At 45.0% G+C, this 23,928-nt stretch overlaps 1 protein-coding gene across 1 annotated transcript in view; it reads left to right on the top strand.

Moving 5' to 3' along the window:
- Positions 1–23,928, top strand: part of LOC138267043 (uncharacterized) — a 131,837-nt gene that overhangs the window by 62,036 nt on the left and 45,873 nt on the right. Inside the window, exons 5-6 of the mRNA XM_069215890.1 lie at positions 19,837–19,984; positions 20,093–20,190. The gene's annotated coding sequence lies outside the window, so the exon portion shown is untranslated. The remainder of the gene's footprint in view (positions 1–19,836; positions 19,985–20,092; positions 20,191–23,928) is intronic.

Below are 23,928 nucleotides of genomic sequence, written 5' to 3'. Positions count from 1 at the left end.
GATTGTGAAGAGGCTCTGGACCCTCCCTCCTGAGCAGGTTTTTGGGGCCCTATAGAAGACTCTTTACTTTTCCCTTGGGGAGTCTTTGTGACCCCTTTCTTTTGGTCACCCCCTGTGGAAGTCTTGGTCACCCTAGTCTTGACCCAATGGTCCGCCTTCTTTCCCAATTCTTGGGGAGAAATTGGTCCTAGGTCTACCAGATGCTGATGCAGTTTATCATTGAAACAATTACTTAACAGGTGTTCTTTCACAAATAAATTGTACAGCCCATCATAATCATTTACACCACTGCCATGAATCCAACCATCCAGTGTTTTCACTGAGTAGTCAACAAAATCAACCCAGGTCTGGCTCGAGGATTTTTGAGCCCCCCTGAACCTAATTCTATACTCCTCAGTGGAGAATCCAAAGCCCTCAATCAGGGTAGCCTTCATGAGGTCATAGGATTCTGCATCTTTTCCAGAGAGTGTGAGGAGTCTATCCCTACACTTTCCAGTGAACATTTCCCAAAGGAGAGCACCCCAGTGAGATCTGTTTACTTTTCTGGTTGCACAAGCCCTCCCAAAAGCTGTGAACCATTTGGTGATGTCATCACCATCTTCATATTTAGTTACAATCCCTTTTGGGATTTTCAACATGTCAGGAGAATCTCTGACCCTATTTATGTTGCTGCCACCATTGATGGGACCTAGGCCCATCTCTTGTCTTTCCCTTTCTATGGCTAGGAGCTGTCTCTCTAAAGCCAATCTTTTGACCATCCTGGCTAACAGGAGGCTGCCCTCAATGCTTCCAGAGTTGCTGGACTCTCCTGTGAGAGAGGCAGCATCTCTGACTATCACATTTGGAGTCAGGGTTTGAGAGACCCTGGGCTCCCTATCTAGGACTGGAGGTGGGAAATCCTCCAGGTCACTAGGGTCCCCCTCTGTGAGGCCATCATCAGAGGGGTTGTTTTTAGCAAACTCTGCCAAAAGCTCCTGGAGCTGTACTTTGGTAGGGTTTGAACCAGTTTTAATCTTTTTTGATTTTGCAGAGAGACCTTAACACTGACATCCTAAGATGCAGGTAAGGGGTGACGTTGAGTTCCATCACTATCTCTTCTGCATTAGACATTATGGGGGTCATTCCGACCCTGGCGGTCCCAGCCCATTCTGACCGCGGCGGTAAAGCTGCGGTCAGAAAAGGGGATCCGGCGGTTTCCCACCGGATTTCCCCTGCATGGGCTGAATCTCCAAGGCGGCGCTGCAAGCAGCGCCGCCATGGAGATTCCGACCCCCTTCCCGCCATCCTGTTTCTGGCGGTTTTTACCGCCAGGAACAGGATGGTGGGAACGGGTGTCGTGGGGCCCCTGGCATGGGCAGTGCAGGGGCCCCCTAACAGGGCCCCATAAAGATTTTCACTGTCTGATTAGCAGACAGTGAAAATCGCGACGGGTGCAACTGCACCCGTCGCACTCCTGCAACTCCGCCGGCTCCATTCGGAGCTGGCTTCCTTGTTGCAGGGCCTTTCCCGCTGGGCCGGCGGGCGCTCTTTTGGCGGTCGCCCGCCGGCCCAGCGGGAAAGCCAGAATGGCATCCGCGGTCTTCTGACCGCGGAGCGGCCATTTGGCGCTTTGGCTCCCGCTGCCCGCCAGGGTCAGAATGACCCTCTATGTTTCTAAAAGTTGGAATACTTTGTAAGAATCTAAAACTATCTCTAGAACTTAATTCAAACTTTTACAAAACTTTTAAACTCTAAAAGAAATGCTAACAGGGACTAACACAAGGCCCTAGCAGGACTTTTAAAAATTTAGAAAAATAGCTCAAATTTCAAAAATCAGTTTTTAATGACAATTTTTGGAATTTAGTCGTGTGATCAGGTATTGGCTGAGTAGTCCAGCAAATGCAAAGTCTTGTACCCCACCGCTGATCCACCAATGTAGGAAGTTGGCTCTGTATGCACTATTCAAAGTAAGAAATAGCATGCACAGAGTCCAAGGGTTCCCCTTAGAGGTAAGATAGTGACAAAAAGAGATCATTCTAATGCTCTATTTTGTGGTAGTGTGGTCGAGCAGTAGGCTTATCAGAGGGTAGTGTTAAGCATTTGTTGTACACACACAGGCAATATATGGGGAACACACACTCAAAGACAATTCCAGGCCAATAGGTTTTTATATAGAAAAATATATTTTCTTAGTTTATTTTAAGAACCACAGGTTCAAGATTTACAAACAATACTTTAAATGAAAGGTATTTCACTTAGGAACTTTAGGAACTTTGAATTAGCAAAATAGCATATACAGTTTCCACACAAATGGCAATAAGCTATTTTAAAACTGGACACAGTGCAATTTTCAACAGTTCCTGGGGGAGGTAAGTATTTGTTAGTTTTGCAGGTAAGTAAACCACCTACAAGGTTCAAAGTTGGGTCCAAGGTAGCCCACCGTTGGGGGTTCAGGGCAACCCCAAAGTTACCACACCAGCAGCTCAGGGCCGGTCAGGTGCAGAGGTCAAAGTGGTGCCCAAAACGCGTAGGCTTCAATGGAGAAGGGGGTGCCCCGGTTCCAGTCTGCCAGCAGGTGAGTACCGGCGTCTTCGGAGGGCAGACCAGGGGGGTTTTGTAGGGCACCGGGGGGGACACAAGTCAGCACAAAATGTACACCATCAGCGGCACGGGGGCGGCCGGGTGCAGTGTGCAAACAGGCGTCGGGTTTGCAATGGAGTTCAATGGGAGACCTAGGGGTCTCTTCAGCGATGCAGGCAGGCAAGGGGGGGCTCCTCGGGGTAGCCACCACCTGGGCAAGGGAGAGGGCCACCTGGGGGTCGCTCCTGCACTGGAGGTCGGATCCTTCAGGTCCTGGGGGCTGCGGGTGCAGTGTCCTTACCAGGCGTCGGGTTCTTGGAAGCAGGCAGTCGCGGTCAGGGGGAGCCTCTGGATTCCCTCTGCAGGCGTCGCTGTGGGGGATCAGGGGGGTCAACTCTGGCTACTCACGGGCTCGCAGTCGCCGGGGAGTCCTCCCTGTAGTGTTGGTTCTCCACAAGTCGAGCCGGGGGCGTCGGGTGTAGAGTGCAAAGTCTCACGCTTCCGGCGGGAAACGTGTGTTCTTTCAAAGTTGCTTCTTTGTTGCAAAGATGCTTCTTTCTTGGAGCAGAGCCGCTGTCCTCGGGAGTTCTTGGTCTTTTTAGATGCAGGGTAGTCCTCTGAGGCTTCAGAGGTTGCTGGACCCTGTGGAACGCGTCGCTGGAGCAGTTCTTTTGAAGTGGGGAGACAGGCCGGTAGAGCTGGGGCCAAAGCAGTTGGTGTCTCCGTCTTCTCTGCAGGTTTTTCAGCTCAGCAGTCCTTCTTCGTCTTAGGTTGCAGGAATCTAGTTACCTAGGTTCTGGGAGCCCCTAAATACTCGATTTAGGGGTGTGTTTAGGTCTGGGGAGTTAGTAGCCAATGGCTACTAGCCCTGAGGGTGGCTACACCCTCTTTGTGCCTCCTCCCTGAGGGGAGGGGGCACATCCCTAATCCTATTGGGGGAATCCTCCATGTGCAAGATGGAGGATTTCTAAAAGTCAGAGTCACCTCAGCTCAGGACACCTTAGGGGCTGTCCTGACTGGCCAGTGACTCCTCCTTGTTTTTCTCATTATCTCCTCTGGCCTTGCTGCCAAAAGTGGGGCCGTGGCCGGAGGGGGCGGGCAACTCCACTAGCTGGAGTGCCCTGGGGTGCTGTAACAAAGGGGGTGAGCCTTTGAGGCTCACCGCCAGGTGTTACAGTTCCTGCAGGGGGAGATGAGAAGCACCTCCACCCAGTATAGGCTTTGTTACTAGCCACAGAGTGACAAAGGCACTCTCCCCATGTGGCCAGCAACATGTCTGGTGTGTGGCAGGCTGCTAAAACTAGTCAGCCCACACTGGTAGTCGGGTATGGTTTCAGGGGGCATCTCTAAGATGCCCTCTGGGGTGTATTTTACAATAAAATGTACACTGGCATCAGTGTGCATTTATTGTGCTGAGAAGTTTGATACCAAACTTCCCAGTTTTCAGTGTAGCCATTATGGTGCTGTGGAGTTCGTGCATGACAGACTCCCAGACCATATACTCTTATGGCTACCCTGCACTTACAATGTCTAAGGTTTTGCTTAGACACTGTAGGGGCATAGTGCTCATGCACCTATGCCCTCACCTATGGTATAGTGCACCCTGCCTTAGGGCTGTAAGGCCTGCTAGAGGGGTGACTTATCTATACCTATAGGCAGTGTGAGGTTGGCATGGCACTCTGAGGGGAGTGCCATGTCGACTTAGTCATTTTATCCCCACCAGCACACAGAAGCTGGCAAGCAGTGTGTCTGTGCTGAGTGAGGGGTCCCCAGGGTGGCATAAGACATGCTGCAGCCCTTAGAGACCTTCCCTGGCATCAGGGGCCTTGGTACCAGGGGTACCAGTTACAAGGGACTTACCTGGATGCCAGGGTGTGCCAATTGTGGAAACAAAGGTACAGTTTAGAGAAAGAACACTGGTGCTGGGGCCTGGTTAGCAGGCCTCAGCACACTTTCAAATCATAACTTGGCATCAGCAAAGGCAAAAAGTCAGGGAGTAACCATGCCAAGGAGGCATTTCCTTACAGTCCCTTTCCACAATTGCCCCAATTTTCAAAAAAGGAGATAGGGGATTGCCAGAATGTTATAGGCTCATATCTTTAGTTGGTAGTTCTGTTAAAATAATACGGAGGGTCATGTTTAATCATCTGTAATCACGGACCACAGAGAATAAAATACTATCTCCCTGTCAGCATGGCTTCCATCCAGGACTCGGTACTGTGGAGCAGTGCTTGAATTGACATCTTTTTGTAAGTAAATATACAGTTGCCAAGCGCTGCCCACTGTACCTGGCTTTTATGGACCCCTATACTGCTTTTGACAGTGTAAATAGAAGTAAATTATGGCTGATGTTAATTAATTTAGGAGTGGATGTTGCCCTAGTAAACTTTTTGCATGGACTTCATGAAAATCTGGGCGCTAGAGTACGATATGGTCAACATGGCGAATTGTCAGACACCTTCCCCTTAGCAAGTGGTGTTCGGCAGGGGTGTGTTTTAGCACCCCTTCTTTTTATGCTTTAAATAAATGAGCTAAGCGCTAGTCTTTCTAGCTCCACATGGGATGTACTGATAATTGCTAACTCCCCCATCCCAGTTTTATTGTATGCCAACAACGCGGTTTTGTTGGCCAGAACGCCCCACGCTTTATAAACCTTGGTTGACGTCTTTGTGAACTTTATGCACAATTTAGACATGAACACCAATTTTAGCAAATCTTGTGTTCTGGCCACCAGACCTGGTAGGAGAACAGTAGCAGCTCTGAGAGTGGGAGATAACTCCCTTAGTGCTGTCAGGAATTTTTGTTATTTGGGATTGGATTTTTCTTTATCTAATTCCTGGGCAAATCAGATAACTATAGCCAGACGGAAACTTGGAAGATCCGTGGGCTCTCTTTTTAATTTAGTAAGAAAAGATGGTAGGCCCTCAATTTCCCCTTTTATGAAAGTCTACAAAATGCAATGTATACCTACAGCGGCTTATGGCGCAGGAGTATGGGGATATCAAAATCCCTCAGCTATACAGACTGCAGAAAACAGAATATGTGGACGTTCTCTGAATCTTCGGCATACGAGTGCTAATTTTATCTTACACTCTGAACTGAATTTTGATATATTACAGATATGATAAAGCGGGTACCTCTCTTGCTTTGGGTTAATGTGTGGTTCAATAATCAGGCAAGTCTTAAAAGGGAAATAATTAGGGATTGTCTGAAACTAGACAAAGGGCTTACTATCCCGTGGCTGAAGTATATAGCTAATTCCCTGACCAGTATTGGTCCTTCTGACCTGTTTAGCAACCCTGGCTCTATTACTAAACCTGATTAAGGGGTGGTGCGTCAGAGATTCGCTGAGTATATCGCCTTATGCAGGATTCAGGATGCCATCTGCAAACCAAATATTTGCTATTTTTATTCTACTTTGTCAGTCGGCGTTACACCCGTGTATCTTACCTTAGAGTTAACAAGTTGGGAGAGATCAGTACTCTTTAGGTTTTGATCCGGGACTGTATGGCGTCTTGCCTGTTTTAATAATGGGAATAACTTGTGGGGTAATTTGTTGTCTCCTTGTCCTTGTAATGGAAGGGCAAAACAATCCTTGCTCCGTTTTATGTTTTTCTGTGCCTTTTATAGCAGATATTTTCAGACCTGTCTTAAGCCCTTATTTAGAAAATCAGCTATTCGAAATTGTAGAGGCTTTGGTCTTTTTACAGCTGTTAAATAACACAGACATATGCCTCAGAGTGAAAAAAATTTGAAAATCGTATGGGAGACATTTAACTGAGTATATCTTTGTACTGTACTTGTTCATTGTTTGGCCTTTTTTAGATTGTAAAAGGTCTGTGGAAATATATATGTACTTTATATGAACATGTCATGCCTCCTACTCTCACATACTCTTGGTAAAACAGCTTTCATGTGTGAGTGATTATAACTCGATATGTTCCTAGTTTATCAATTTAGTTTGTTTAGATAATTGATGTAAAGATTTACTCTCAGTAAACGTAAATAATATGGCACATGGTCCTAAGGACTTTAACAGAACATTACCTGGCACTTTAAATGCACAAGCACTTTTAAGATTAGATTTGAGTATATTTATAATTATGTGATATGAATATATTTTTATTGATCTTGCGTTCAACTAATGTAATTATCTGGTACTAATTGGATGACTTTGCAAAAATCCTTGTGTTTAGAAAAATATTCAGGAAAGATTATTGGTTAGATTATGGCGGACATGGTTAAGTGTGTAATTTTAAAATTAGTTATATGTGCATATGCATTTTTATGTGATTATTTATATGAGCTTTTATAGTTTATTTTTTAAACTGAATAAAGAATTATGACTGACTGACTGAAGTATTTAATACCAATCAAGTTATTCCCACAACAGGTTATGGTCTATGTGTTAAAAAGCGTCCCAGAAATCTAGAAAACAAAGAGATTTCAGACTGTAGAAAACTTTTGTATAATGAAAGTCAGCACAACTGTATGATGGTTTGTACCTAATTCAGGTCTAAACCCTCTGCTCCAGTGTCTTTTCTACTTGTGCCCATTCTTCAAATGCCTCAGGGTCAAATTCCTGCAAATATCTTAGATGAGCAGTCTAATAATCCGATGAATCCGTAGCACCAACCAGGTGTTTAGGTTTCGCCTGCACAGCATTTGCGCGGTGACGAAATCTTTTGTTTTAGAAAAAAAAACTAAAAAGGGGTTTACAATCCCCCCCCCCTCCTTCCCATTGCTTACTATTGGTAGTAGGCTTCTCCGGTCACTCTCCTTTTTTTTTTACTTCTAATTGGTCAACAGCAGCATCTGACCTCATCTGTCTGCACTTCCCCTATTCGTTCCTCAGCTTTGTGGGCTTTGTCGGTTCCCTGGAGTTTGGACGAAGTACCTTTTCTCGTTGGCGATGAGTGGCTGGCAACCAGTGCCTTCCACTAGCATTGCGCATCTGAGGTACTATTTTTTTTTCATTCCATTCCCGCACTCCAGACGAGCAGATGTGTTGCGTCTTTACACTGCTGCTGTGTCTCTCAGGTACTGCAGTATATCTGCTCTGCTACAACCTGCAATAATGTCATTCTAGCGCCCAGGGAATCCTCTACATATAAAACTAACCAACCGTTTCAACAATTATTTTAATAAACAATTGGTATGTGTATGCACTTCCGTACATCCTTCATCTTTCACTGCAACCGAATTGAATTACTCTGATTATGAATCGTGGTTTCATCAGAAGCTGTAGATATTTCCTTTTTTTGCGTGCCTTTGAACTTTTAGGTATGGCGCCCATATCAGCTTTCACTAAAATTCCACCAAGTTGGACGCACGCGATAGCACAAGACGTTGTCTTGCAGAAGGGGGCAAAAACTCAGAGGAAGACTTAGAATTTTGTGATTGGTCTTTACTTCTGGGTAACACGATTCCACGGTGGAGCATACTGGATTAGTTCCCAGCAAAGGCAGACAATTTCGGGAGTGCTGCTTCAGTTACACCAGATTCCTAAGTGTGAGTGCTGCAATCTCCAAACAGGTAGGTGTGTTGTCAAACACTACATTATTATAAATCCCATTAGGCTCAGAAAGAAATGTTTCTTCCCCTGTAATCATTGTGGGAACGGGGCTTTCAAACTAAGATACTTAGAGGTAACTCTATTTACGTTTTATCTTACGCAGGTGTTTTATATTTGAACTATTTAGTCGGGATGTGTGATGCTTAAAGTTTCAAGCTCTGGTGGGGAGGTTAAATGTAACTACATGGTGCTTCAGTGCACTTAATCCCATAATTAAATTTCTGCACAACGCACAGGTCAACGTTGTTTAATTTGTTCGTTGCAGAACCCGCCCCACTGTGTCCTTGAGGCCCGGCAGTGTATCATAAACCCATGCTACACTGCACCACACACCACACAGGGCACGCATCCTATGAAAAATTGTAGGGTACTAATTAGTTTATGTAGTTCAAAGTGATGTCTTTATAAGCAATTGCATGCCATTACACCAGGTCAGATTCACTTTGTTCGTATTTTCAGGGAGAGATCAAGTGATTTGTCCAGAATCACAGAATGTTGAGCGGGCGCTGGGTCCCTCCCCCAGTTCCAAAGTCGGCAGCTCTGGCCGTTAGGCCACATCTATCTTGTTTTAGGTTTGCCACCCTCTCTGTGGTTTCACCCTACCCCCATGCCCTCCTCTCACTCTCCGATGTCTTACCCCTCCTCCCTCATGTAGCTTAACACCCTCCACATTGTTTTTTACTTGTTGCACAACAGATCGGCCGTCTGTGCAACATGGGTTAAAGTAAAATTTAAAACCGTTATGATGCAGTCAGTGCTGACCACTTCATAGTGCTTTTTTCCTTTTTTTTTTAACTTTAAGTGAGCAGCTCACGAATCCGTGTAACATGTAAAATAAATGACAAAGTTGATAGATTTTGCATAGGCGAAACCTATTTGGCTTTGCTTGTTATAAATTGGTTTTATGACAGTGACCATCATAGAGGGTGGTGTTTCCCTGTTTTAGCCGCACGTAAGAATGCCGGTCATAAATTATGAGTCCCTGATATAGAATTTACTTTACAAATTAGGTATTCCATCAGGACTGGCATCTTTACTATGATGTATACATGCTATGATTTCCATTATCTTATTAAATATAATGTTAGATGTGATTTCATTACATTCCACGAGTAGAGATAGCCAAAGCATGGCAACACAGTTTTAGGTTCTGGATATTAGGAATGTGACCTTTTTCAGATATCATTCGGAAACATCCTGAAATATAACAGCAATTTTTGGAATATTTATTAGACATTGCTGTTATATTTCAGGATGTTTCCGAATGATATCTTAAAAAGTCCACATTCCTAATATCCAGAACCTAACAATATATGTTCCTTCTAATGCTGTTGCACTGTGTTGCCATGCTTTGGCTATCTGATGCTTCTTTTTCTTTCTAGATAAATCTATATAATTTATAATCTCTTTATAATCTATTATGTCTGCTTATACTTAACTAAATGCAATTGAGTACGTGTTTTATCATAATTATAACTGTTGTAGTTCTTTCCTGGTAGAAGCACGTGGCTATAAAATACCTCTGGTCATAGCTATCCAGTTCTGGTACAAGACAGTATTTAAAATACCAGGATTATACTAATATATTCAAGGAAGCAATATGTGAATCAACCCCTCAAACAAACTAAGGATCTCTGTAAATACTTGCATGAATCATTTCATTTATTATAACCGTTTAATATAAACTGCTCACATAAGGTATGTTTAGGTGTTTCAATATACAGGCCCTCTTGAGAGCATTCGAGCTTCCCTTCTTCCAATGATTCCACTGTAAATAAATTCAGTTTAATAATACCAGGGCTTAGTTAATTTCTGTTGACTTTTTAACAAAGAAGATTGTTACTTAAAAGAACAGTTGATGATTTCTACCCTGATTCCATCCGGTGGGGTAATAAACAATATAGTTCATATGAGTTTAAGTTCAGTCTCCACAGATAGATAAAGATATATGTCTAATTAGCAGGGGCAGGGGTTTAGGGGGTGGAATAACTTCAATTTGGATATTTCAATTCCATTTTGATATACGAGGAACCCCATTGATTTAATATCCTCGTTCACAATGCTGAGCAGGGCTGGGATTGAAGAAAAGAATGTCAAAACATCACTGCAATTAACAAAGTGTTTTTAGTGCAATACTCACTTTCGGAGCAGTCAACAACAATGTTAAAGGAGCAGTGTAATCTTTCATATTATGCCTCTGATTGGGAGTAACAAGAAGGCTACTAAGACACTTGTTAACATAGAACATAATCTTCCAGCTCTCTATAAGTGCCTGTTTCCATAGTGTGCTGACTAGCCTTAAGTTTTCAAGAGGCACCAGACTGGTTCTTTTTTTCTTTGATTTATTTATGATCAAATGATTCATAAAATCATACAAAATAAAACGTAAAAGCAATCATAAAAAAACCTATTCATATTACAGTACTAATGAGAGAATAACACTGATAAATTCCATTCTCCAGTATTGGATCTTTCATAGATTCACATGCTTGAATCATTCCCCGTTTTCGAGATGGGAGCCCCTGGTAATTCAATAAAGCAGTACATATATCACTATCATAGGCTATAATGGCAATGAAAAGGTCAGTTTAATAATCTAGCCATGTCCTTTTTCAAAAAAGGACCAAACTTGAACTATAACCAATCAGGCGACAGCACCCTCTAGAACACTCCCAACAGAGGCTGAGTCCCTCAGATATTCTACTGCACGTCGTGTGAAGGGAGTCTCCCTGAGCTCTGCTCAGTTCTTCAGCTTTTACTTCTTTTTTGGATCATCCAAGATTATATTTCCTGTTTCATTTCTCTAATCCTGGCACTAATATGTTGAAGTAGCAGTAAACAAGGTAAAAGACTACATAAATATGTCTAACCTTTTCCTCGAAAAACTCTCATGTTCTGAGAGATGAGGCTATTACTCGCTGGGATTATAAAATCTTAAATCTGTCTCTAATAATGAGGACAGTGAGGATTCCTTCACCTCACAGGAGAGGTCAGAGGGAGACGTTGCACCGGGCTCTCCGGAAGGCACGCAGAAAAAGCCATAAAAAGACTTACCATGAGTCTTCATAAGGCACTTCTCACAAAAAAAAAAAAAATGGAAAACGACCCTCAACTCCCTCTTCAACTCTGACAATACATCAGGGAGACCCTCATAATCTTACAATGGGGCGTCTGAAAACCGCCTGTAAAATCATCATTCACAGGAATTACTTTGAAGTGGTTGATGACAATGTTGAATATTATTACCTCGTCTACAAAGGGCCTTGTCTATGATGGCCTCATCTACGATGGTCATCTATGACGGCCTCATCCATGATGGTCGTCTACGACAGTCATCTACAGTGATCATCTATGATAGTCATCTACAGTGGTCTGTGATGGCCTCATCTACGATGGTCTGCTTCTATGGCCTCATCTATGACAGCCATCTACGATGGTCATCTACAGTGGTCGTCTATGACGGTCATCTACAGTGTCATCTACGACGGTCATCTACAGTGGTCGTCTACGACGGTCATCTACACTGATCGTCTACAACAGTCATCTGCAGTGAACGTCTACGACGGTCATCTATAGTGCTCATCTACGACGGTCATCTACAATGCTCGTCTACGATGGTCATCTACATTGTTCGTCTACGACAGCCATCTACGGTGGTCTTAGATGGCCTTATCTACGAAGGGCCTCATCTACGAAGGGCCTCATCTACGGTGACCTCATCTATGATGGTCATTAACCATGACCGCATCTACAGTGGTCGTCTACGAAAGTCATCTACAGTGATCGTCTACGACGGTCATCAACAGTGGTCATCTATGACTGTCATCTACAGTGGTCGTCTACGACGGTCTTCTACAATGGTCGTCTATGGTGCTCGTCGTCGACGACAGTCGTCTACGGTGCTCGTCGACAATGGTCTTCGACGACAGTCGTCTACGACGGTCGTCTACGGTGCTCGTCGACAATGGTCGTCAACGACGGTCGTCTATGGTGCTCGTCGACGACGGTTGTCTACAGTGGTCATCTACAGTGGTCTTTGATGACAGTCGTCGACGAGGGCCTCATCTACAATGGTTGCCTACAACTGCCTCATCTACGATTGTCATTGACGACAGCCTCATCTACAATGCTCATCTACGACAGCCTCATGTACGATGCTCATCTACGACAGTCATCCACGACAGCCTCATTTATGACGGTTGTCTAGGACATCCTCATCTATGATGCTACTATATGGCGGTATCATCTATGACGGTCGTCTACGGCGACCTCATCTATGATGCCAGTCTATGACAACCTCATCTATGATGCTAGTCTATGACAACCTCATCTATGATGCTAGTCTATGACAGCCTCATGTATGATGGTCGTCTACGACAGCCTGATCTACGATGATCGTCTACGGCGGTCATACACGATGGCCTCTTCTATGCTAGTCATCTGTGACAGTCTCATCTACAATGTTCATATGCGACTGCCTTTTCTGGTGGTTGTCTACTACTACAGCCTTGCCTACAATGACCTAGTCTACGGAACCCCATCTACGATGGCCTTGTCTCTGTATGCTTTGTCGACGACGGCCTTGTCTATGACTGCATCCTCTATGAAGGCCTCGTCTGCGGTGAATGCCTCGTCAACAACAGCAAACATGGTCTACACGAGCCTAGTTGTTTACATCCGGCTTGTCGAACTTGATCAGAATACAATTTGAAAACACGTAATTGTCAACAAGAGCAAAACACACATAATCCAGAATAATTTAGTGTCAAGCATGGAGGTACCATTATGAGCATGTCTTCAACACTCAATATATTGATGCAGAGCATGGGCAGGTCCATGTATCTCATACTAGAGCTTCAGAGCATATCACAGCCGCAACTGGTGGATTTCCCCACCAGATTTATTTTGGGGGTTTCCATACCCTTCGGTGCGAGCGACCAAACACTTCCAGTTTCCTATAGTTGTTTTTCTCCTTTGTGAATTTAAATTGGAAAGCTGTAAAACCTATTCCAATTGTTCATATATCCAGGAGGAATTACAATCATGGAAAACCCTATCATTCATAGTTCCACCTAACCAGCAAGGACACATTCTCATCTAGGTCCAAAGTACTGTACGGGCTGCCAATTCACTGGTAGTACGGGGCAGGTATAACCAACAGATGTGGTCAGACATGAACACATAAATAAAATGTTTGCCGGAAGATGAAAAATAAATCAATAATAATAATTTTTAAAAAACTGCTACTCTAGTGGAGTGAGATGTCAGCAGAGACTGTGCTATAGATAAAGCTTCAATAGTAGTCCCACAACTGGCAGGGTCAGTGGTCCTTGGATATTACGGATCAAGGCAACAACATTTAAAATTTTGAGATGCAAATATATCTAATATTTTATAGTACCATGCCGACGCTCTGTATGCCATGCATGTGGACGACTACTTGCAAGCAGTCAACTGTGACTCTTGACACTGCATGATCTTTTGGGGCATTACAATTTCAAATGAAAGAATTTCTTGAGGGACCCAAAAAAAAAAAATGACAATTATCCATTGATATGTATCTGACTTAACAACCCTCTCAGTAGCACTTAGGCTAGCTTACCTACAGTGACAATGTTCTGGTGCTGATTACACCATCCAGTGGGAAAAAACATTCCAAAAATGTTGTCTTCTATGGCAGAAAATAGCATCGGACAAATAAGTCCTGGATCTCTTCACATATAGACATATGTTGCAGTTCATCCAGATTCCACCATCTACCTTCGCAAGGAAGTGCTAGCTACTCTGCCCAAGGGGTCCATAGAGAGATACCCACATTCTCAGCAGGAAAGAGGCTTCTGTTCTTGGTTTTGCCTCATAAACCAGAAAACAGAGGAGTGTCCATCCATTATACACCTCCAGAAATTAATAAGTATTTCAGAAAACAATCCTTTTATATGGTCTCCTTCAGCACAGGATATATATTTTTTTGTTTCTGCATTCCCACTCCTCAGAGTTCTTCCATTTGGCTTCAGATCAGCTTTTTAAAGAAGGATTTCCCCAACCTCGACAACTCGTTGATAAAAGCACCAACGACATTTCAAGTGTCCAAGGCCACAGAGGCTTACCTAAAGTTGTTGCACAGGCTTTCTCCTTGTGAATTATCAGAGATAATAAACTCCTCCATCAAAGAAGATACTTTATGTTCAATTAGCTTTTGGGTGTCAGGTCCTCAGCGATCAATAGGATCCCTCTTGTACGCCTGAAAATGAATGCCTTACAGGAGCAGCTACAAAAACAATAGACTCAATCAAACAAATCATTTCAGGGCCTGATGAATGTTCACATAGGTGATGAAAGCTCTAGTCTGCTAGTCTCAGACTACAAACACATCCCTGGGAAGCTGGGGCAGTCAGCTACAGAACCTCTAATTCGAGGAAAGAGGTCTTTGCTCCAGAACAGCATATGTATCATTCACCTAGATCTCAAAGCCAACTTCTCGGTCTCCAAATTTTCCTGCCAATGTAGCAGAGTCTTCAGTGTTAGTTCACAAGGACAGTACTACCAGCATGCAATAAGTGAATAAACGAAGCAGCAAGATCCTTGACGCTGTCCAACGAAGACCAGGAAATTTTATGTCAACTAATGACACACAGGATAACTCTTCGGGCTGAACATAGTCTTTGGACTAGAAATCTCATACCAGACATGCTAAACAAAACTGGAAACAGCCTCCAAGAAGGAGAATTTGATAATTCGGCTCTAAGCATGACCTTCTTGTTCTGGGCAAACTGGCTCTACATCCCTTTGCAACAAACAAAACCAGCAAATGCCAGTCCTATGCAAGTTGGCATCCACATCCAGGATCATGGTGGAATGCCTTTCGACAGATGTATCTATCTTTTTCCCCAATACCTTTAATACCAAAGATTCTCACCAAGAGGAAAGCAAAGCAGTGTTCTCTTGTCCTTATAGCCCCCAGGTAGCTAGTTCAGCATTGGTTCACTGAGCTTCTCCTGCTATCAGAACACAGCCACACTCACCTACCTACATTCTGTAAACCTTTGATGATAAACTACGGCCAGGCCCTTCATCCTGACCTGACTTCTCTCCTCTTAAGCAAACAGCTCCTAAATTTAATCAGTCCAAAGATCTCAGTATTCCTCAGGACTGCAGGTGGATTCTCTCCAAGTCAAGGAGGAGGCCATGATAAGGACACATAAACATTAATGGGAAAGTTTCTGCATGTGGCGCCAGAAAATCAAACCTACATCCCCTAAACTAGCATAATCGGGCAAATAACTATCCTATCTCCTTTCACTGGTTCAGTCACAGTTGGTACATGCTTCTGATAAGGTACAGCTTACAGCATTATCAAGATATAACTGTTCATCACATTTTTACTTTCTACTCTTGCAGAATCATCAAACAATTCATAAAAGATTTATTCAGTGTTCTCCTACAGAAAGGGCTGCTTCCTCGGACTCGCACCTGAACATACTTCTATTTCAACTCATGAAGAGTTAATTCGAACCCACTCTCAGAGCACACCTCATATTTCTCGCGTAGAAGGTTGGCTTGTTACTGACGCTCACCTTGAAAGGTACGGTAGAGAAGATGCAGGCTTTCTCAACACAAGAGCCTTCTTGCGCCTCACAGGCAATTTAGTTCTTCTCTAAACCAATCCACAGACTTATTCCCATGGTTCCTTCAGATTTTGCCTCAATGAGCCTATAATATTTCAGACTTTTCTCCTGAATTCAGCATCACCAGCTGAGAGGTCTATTCATACTCTAGGTATCGAGTGATATCTAACATTTCTACTTACATCACACTAAACAACTCATGTGAACTGACCAACTGTTGGACTCAGATAGTCACACTCGTAAGGGTGCTCCAGTCACCATGGCAACCATCGCTGAATGAATTTTAGCTGCAGTCCAGACCTACCACTCAGACTCAGTCACCCCACAGAGAAACGTAGGGTGCATTCAACTGGGGCCGTTCCACTTCAACTACTTTGTGCCTATGGAGAAGATGTGTTGTGATGCGACTTAGAAAAGTGTGCATTTTATTCATACAGCATTATTACCTAAAATTGGCGCAGCACAATCATACAGAGGTTGGATTAGTTTTACTATACCACTTATTTCTATAAGGGGAGCCTCTTTTGGTTCCATGTGTTTATGTATTCATGCAGATGTTAATGTAGGCTGTGTATATATGAATACATATGTATATATATATATATATATGTATTTATATATGTATACATTTATTATGTTGCATATGAATGTTATGTATATATTTCCTACCACCATCCACTATTTGCGCTAATACTATAAGATATACAAATAAAGTAACTGCTTGCTATTCTGATTCAAGCATGTGAATCTATGAAAGATCCAATACTGGAGAAGAAAATAAGTTACTTACCTGTAACTGCAGTTCTCCAGTATTGGTATCTTTCATAGATTCACATGCGACCCGCCCTCCTCCCCAGAGAGGCTCCCCTTATAGCTCGGGATTATCTATTCCCACTTGTGCTTGAAAATCTGAGGGACTCAGCCTCTGTTGGGAGTGTTCTAGAGGGTGCTGTCGCCTGATTGATTATAGTTCAAGTTTTGTCCTTTTTTGAAAAAGGACATGGCTAGGTTATTAAACTGACCTTTTCATTGCCATTATAGCCTATGATGGTGATATATGTACTGCTTTATTGAATTACCGGGGGCTCCCATCTCGACGATGGGGAATGATTCAAGCATGTGAATCTATGAAAGATACCAATACTGGAGAACTGCAGTTACAGGTGTAAGGAAATGCCTCCTTGGCATGGTTACCCCCTGATATTTTGCCTTTGCTGATGCTAAGTTATGATTTGAAAGTGTGCTGGGACCCTGCTAACCAGGCCCCAGCACCAGTGTTCTTTCCCTAAACTGTACCTTTGCCTCCACAATTGGCACAACCCTGCCACTCAGGTAAGTCCCTTGTAACTGGTACCCCGGTACCAAGGGCCCTGATGCCAGGGAAGGTCTCTAAGGGCTGCAGCATGTCTTATGCCACCCTAGGGACCCCTCACGCAGCACATGCACACTACTTCACAGCTTGTGTGTACTGGTGGGGAGAAAATGACTAAGTCGACATGGCACTCCCCTCAGAGTGCCATGCCAACCTCACACTGCCTGTGGCATAGGTAAGTCACCCCTCTAGCAGGCCTTACAGCCCTAAGGCAGGGTGCACTATACCACAGGTGAGGGCATATGTGAATGAGCAATATGCCCCTACAGTGTCTAAGCAAAACCTTAGATATTGTAAGTGTAGGGTAGCCATAAGAGTATATGGTCTGGGAGTTTGTCAGACACGAACTCCACAGTTCCATAATGGCTACACTGAAAACTGGGAAGTTTGGTATCAAACTTCTCAGCACAATAAATGCACACTGATGCCAGTGTGTAATTTACTGTAACATACACCCAGAGGGCACCTTAGAGGTGCCCCCTGAATACCAACCCGAGTTCCAGTGTAGGCTGACTAGTTTCTGCCAGCCTGCCACACACCAGACATGTTGCTGGCCACATGGGGGAGAGTGCCTTTGTCACTCTGTGGCCAGAAACAAAGCCTGTACTGGGTGGAGGTGCTTCTCACCTCCCCCTGCAGGAAATGTAACACCTGGTGGTGAGCCTCACAGGCTCACCCCTTTTGTTACAGCACCACAGGGCATCCCAGCTAGTGGAGATGCCCGCCCCTCTGGCCACTGCCCCCACTTTTGGCGGCAAGGCTGAAGGAGATAATTAGAAAAACAAGGAGGAGCCACACACCAGTCAGGACAGCCCCTAAGGTGTCCTGAGTTGCGGTGACTCCTGCTTTTAGAAATCCTCCATCTTGTGAGTGGCGGATTCCCCCAATAGGATTAGGGATGTGCCCCCCCTCCCCACCGGGAGGAGGCACAAAGAGGGTGTAGCCACCCTCCAGGACAGTAGCCATTGGCTACTGCCCTCCCAGGCCTAAACACACCCCTAAATTCAGTATTTAGGGGCACCTCAGAACCTAGGAAACTAGATTCCTGCAACCTTTACAAGAAGAAGGACTGCTGACCTGAAGCCCTGCAGCGAAGACGGAGACGACAACTGCCTTGGCCCCAGCCCTACCGGGCTGTCTCCCAACTTCGAAGAAAACTGCAACAGCGACGCATCCAACAGGGACCAGCGACCTCTGAAGCCTCAGAGGACTGCCCTGCACCCAAGGACCAAGAAACTCCTGTGAACAGCGGCCCTGTCCAAAAACCTGCAACTTCCTTGCAACAAAGAAACAACTTTAAAGACTTCTCGTTTCCCTCCAGAAGCGTGAGACTTTCCACTTTGCACCCGACGCCCCCGGCTCGACCTGCAGAAAACAAACACCTCAGGGAAGACTCCCCAGCGACTGCGATCCCATGAGTAACCAGAGACGACCCCCCGGAGCCCCCACAGCGACACTTCCATAGAGAATCCAGAGGCTCCCCTGACCGCGACTGCCGGTAACAAGGGACCCGAAGCCTGGAACCAACACTGCACCCGCAGCCCCCAGGACCTGAAGGAACCGAACTCCAGTGCAAGAGCGACCCCCCAAGCGATCCTCTGCCTTGTCCAGGTGGTGGCTGCCCCAAGGAGCCCCCCCTGTGCCTGCCTGCATCGTTGAAGTGACCCCCACGTCTCTCTATTACTTTCTATACAAAACCCGACGCCTGTTTGCACACTGCACCTGGCTGCCCCTGTGCCGCTGAGGGTGTACTTTCTGTGCTTTCTTGTTTCCCCCCCGGTGCCCTACAAAACCCCCCTGGTCTGCCCCCCGAGGACGCAGGTACTTACTTGCTGGCAGACTGGAACCAGGATACCGCTGTTCTCCATAGAAGCCTATGTGTTTTGGGCACCTCTTTGACCTCTGCACCTGACCGGCCCTGAGCTGCTGGTGTGGTAACTTTGGGGTTGCCTTGAACCCCCAACGGTGGGCTTCCTATGCCCCAACTTTGAGACTTGTAAGTGTTTTACTTACCTCCAAAACTAACCTTTACTTACCTCCCCCAGGAACTGTTGATTTTTGCAGTGTCCACTTTTGAAATAGCTTAATGCCATTTTTAAAAAGACTGTACAGGATATACTGTTCATTCAAAGTTCCTAAAGTACCTAAGTGAAGTACCTTACATTTAAAGTGTTTAATGTAAATCTTGAACCTGTGGTTCTTAAAATGAACTAAGAAAATATATTTTCAATATAAAAAACCTATTGGCCTGGAGTAAGTCTTTGAGTGTGTGTTCCTCATTTATTGCCTGTGTGTACAACAAATGCTTAACTCTCCCCTCTGATAATCCTACTGCTCGACCACACTACCACAAAATAGAGCATTAGTATTATCTATTTTTGCCAATATTTTACCTCTAATGGGAACCCTTGGACTCTGTGCACACTATTTCTTACTTTAAAATAGTATATACAGAGCCAACTTCCTACAACAGGTAAGTAACTTATTTTCTTTTTGATCAACAACTACAACTAAATACAAATATTTCTGTCTCTCAAAGTAACATCAGCCACGGCAGGAATCACTCAAGATTATGTACAAACGAGGAGCAGGATAGAGGGATAGGTGCTTTGTTACTTGTGGTACTTTCCTGATGTGCAGAGATTTCTTATCAGTGGAGAATTAGGATCTCCTTGAAGAACTGTGCTTTTTACCATTATTCTTAGGTGCAAGAGTGATGGGACGATACTGATCGGCAGAGGGATAATGATCCAAATTCTGTGTCAAGACATTGAGAAGACTTTTCATCAACTGTTCTCCTTCTTGTACCTCATGGCTTCTGATCTGATGATGCCTCTGTTTACAAAGGCTTTGGTAGGAACTAACTTCGGTTTTCTTTTATATAAAAATTCAGTAATCTCACACCTTACAATCCCTCTGAAGTCAGAATCCTGATGTGATCTCTCTCCCCCCCTTCTCCAGCGGTCACTGAAGAGGTCAAAGGGGCAGCCTGTCAGCAATTATGATATGGTTTGGAACTCTTGGTGTGCAGCCTATGTCTACTGCTTTGAGTTGTTAAGGTAAGATGCCAATTAAAGCATAAGCAATGTGCTTTAAATCTTGATTAACACACATCAGACTTTTTATGCTGCATGTAGTTACATTTTGGGTTGTTTAAAGACAAATGGGGCCCACAAATAAACTACCGATTTGATGGGGTTAATAACCCAACAATCCAAGAGACATTGATATCTGTCTTTGAAGGTACCTAACCCTTTGTCTGATGTGACTGGAGATGTCACATCACCTGCCTGAACCACATTGTGACAGCGCACTCCACCCATTATTATTTACAATGACATCTACCAGATGTGTAATTCAAGGAAACTTGTGTGATCCTGCAATTATTAAATGGGTGCTACATAATTTGCTGTGTACAAGTTGAAGTATGAGGATGTAGGGGTACGAGCTCTACTTATGCAATATTTTCTGTGGGTGCCTAAGATGTCCACGAGTTATGCAGGTATTGGATAAAATGCTTTGCAGAAACGTTCAAAAATTGGTCTTTTGCTTTAAAAAGTCCCACTTCGGACTTGAACTTAAAGAAAAAATATGAAATTCCATATATTAGAACATAGTATTCGCGTATGAAAAATAATCGAATGAATGAGTGGGTTAACCACAGGTTAGAACAACTTTCAAGAACAAGCCTGTGTCGAAAAGTGAAGGGGAGAAAGGTAGTTTTGCAAAGATGGAGGGAGGGGCTGATTTCATACAGATGTGCTCGGTGAAATATTGTACGAAATGGAATCACCCCCATAGTCGTCAACACACGGAATGCATTTGCCTTCAAACTTTTTTTTCTATTTAGCAAATTCCCACTCCCAGGCTTTCACAACCTGAGGTTCATCAACACTAAGGAGAGTTGCCTATTACTTACAACCTATTGCCGTGAAGAAGTGTAACTCATCTGGTGAAAATGAATGTTTTTCGCTCAGTAGAGCGTGACAAATGGCCTTGTCCAATTAATAAACACAATGCCAAACGAAGAACAATTCTGAACAAAAAATGCTGTGACATAATTTGAGTTCACAAAATTCTCCCAAGATTTAGAAAAGACGGGGAAAGGCACACAATGCCAACATTTTGTAAATAAAGTTCAAACAGAAGGTAAAATAAGTCGAGAAAAAACATAGGCCTGTTGGAAATATTGGGAGTTAGGGCGTAGTGGAGAGGAGTGGCAGTGTGACTTTACATTCAAGAAATAGTGGAAAGACATACTGTCACTGCAGAGTTCAGGGCAGGGAGGCGAGCTGAGGAAACGATTTCAGGAGACCTGGGGCCGACCGTTGTTACTGGGCTCAGTTTGTAATAGTGAAAGCATTTTAATACTGGTGTCCCTGGGCCTTGCCTCACTTTTGGACTCAAAACTGGACACCAAGTACACCCCATTAGCACTGGACCCTCAGGGTAATGAAGTCAGTGTGTACTTCTATACACACACACACACACACACAACGTAGTACTGTACATAAAAGGTCAGAGTCACTGTATGATGGAATCAGCAGGTATTAGTGGCTGCTGTTCCCAGGCATTGCATTACATAGTCATACCAAGTTAGGGCTCTTAACCTCTATGCAACAATGGTGGGTACAGATCTTCTGTCTCCCTTTGGGTTCCCTACCTACCTTTGCAACCGGATATATGGCTAGGTTCCTGGTATCCCGTAATATTCCCAAAAGTCACAATTGCACTACAGAGTGGCTCATTTGCACAGAGCCTTAGCCCCTGATTTACATTTAGGTGGAACAGTGCCCCCTCTGCGCTGATCTCTTGGCCACCTGCCCAATTTTGAGTCAGATAGACTGCCAGGTTTAACCCAATGGTGTACTGTTAGAAATGGGGTTTTTGGTTGGCAGTCAGGTTACCCTCTGTCCAAGCAAGAACCCTCACTCTAGTCAGGGTAAGTCACTCACAATCTGGCACGAGCAGTCAGGCTTAACTTAGAAGGCAATGTGTAAAGTATTTGTGCAATAAATCATACAATACCATCATATAGCACCACAAAAATACACCACACAGTGTTTTAGAAAAATATATAATATTTATCAGGATAATTGTAGGTCAAAACGAATAAAGTTGCAATGTGAATTTGTAAAGATATCACTGAAAAGTGATATAAAGTGTCTTAAGTCTTTAAAAAGCAAACAAAGGGGGTCATTCCGACCCCGGCAGGCGGCGGAAGCCGCACGCCTGGCGGGAACCGCCAGAAGACCGTACCGCGGTCAAATGACAGCGGCGGTCATTCTGACTTTCCCGCTGGGCCGGCGGGCGACCGCCAGAAGGCCGCCCGCCGGCCCAGCGGGAAAGCCCCTTCAACAATGAAGCCGGCTCCGAATGGAGCCGGCGGAGTTGAAGGGGTGCGATGGGTGCAGTGGCACCCGTCGCGATTTTCAGTGTCTGCAAAGCAGACACTGAAAATCTTTATGGGGCCCTGTTAGGGGGCCCCTGCACTGGCCATGCCAGTGGCATGGGCAGTGCAGGGACCCCCAGGGGCCCCACGACACCCGTTCCCGCCATCCTGTTACCGCCAGGAACAGGATGGTTGGAAGGGGGCCGGAATCCCCATGGTGGCGCTGCTTGCAGCGCCGCCATGGAGGATTCCTATGGCCAGGGGAAAACCGGCGGGAAACCGCCGGTTTCCCTTTTCTGACCGCGGCTTTACTGCCGCGGTCAGAATTGGCCAGGAAGCACCGCCAGCCTGTTGGCGGTGCTTCCGCGGTCGTTGGCCCTGGCGGTCGATGACCGCCAGGGTCAGAATGACCCCCAAAGTCTCTTTCAAGCACAAAGTACCTGGTTAACAGTGGAAAATCTCCGCAAAGGGCCGCAGAAGAAGAGATACGTGGAAAAATGGTGTGTGCGTTGATTTCTCCCCGGCACACACGGACTTGCGTCGTTATTTTTCACGCGGGGAAGTCGTGCGTAGTTTTCTGGCGCGCGGACAGTCTCTTTCTGTGGTTCGCGGGATTACCAGATGTCCCGGGGTCTGTGCGTGGATTCTTCGGTTTGTTTTCCGGCTGCGCGTCGTTCCGGGAGGCTGTGCGTGGAATTTTCGTTCTCACGGCAGGCGTCGCGTCGATTTCCCCTCTGGAAGTCGGGCGGCGTTGTCCTTGCGAGGCCGTGCATCGAAGTTCCGATCGCCCCGAAGGCGTCGCGTCGATCAGCGTCATGTGCAGCGATTTTCTCGCCGCAGAGCAAGCTGTGCGTTGAAATTTTCGGCGCACGAAGCGTCCAAGTGAAAAAGAGAAGTCTTTTTGGTCCTGAGACTTCAGGGAACAGGAGCCAAGCTCTATCCAAGCCCTTGGAGAGCACATTTACAGCCAGAAAAGAGTTCAGCAAGGCAGCAGGTCAACAGCAAGGCAGCAGTCCTTTGTAGAAAGCAGACAGGTGAGTCCTTTGAGCAGCCAGGCAGTTCTTCTTGGCAGGATGTAGTTTCTGGTTCAGGTTTCTTCTCCAGCAAGTGTCTGATGAGGTAGGGCAGAGGCCCTATTTTATACTAAATTGTACCTTTGAAGTGGGGGTGACTTCAAAGAGTGTCTAAGAAATGCACCAGGTTCCCTTTCAGTTCAATCCTGTCTGCCAGGGTCCCAGTAGGGGGTGTGGCAGTCCTTTGTGTGAGGGCAGGCCCTCCACCCTCTCAGCCCAGAAAGACCCATTCAAAATGCAGATGTAGGCAAGTGAGGCTGAGTACCCTGTGTTTGGGGTGTGTCTGAGTGAATGCACAAGGAGCTGTCAACTAAACCTAGCCAGACGTGGAT

This window comes from Pleurodeles waltl, chromosome 12 (genome assembly GCF_031143425.1).
Source record: "Pleurodeles waltl isolate 20211129_DDA chromosome 12, aPleWal1.hap1.20221129, whole genome shotgun sequence".
NCBI lineage: Eukaryota > Metazoa > Chordata > Amphibia > Caudata > Salamandridae > Pleurodeles > Pleurodeles waltl.
Note: the sequence above shows the minus strand (reverse complement) of the source record. Positions and strands in the feature narration are given on the sequence as shown.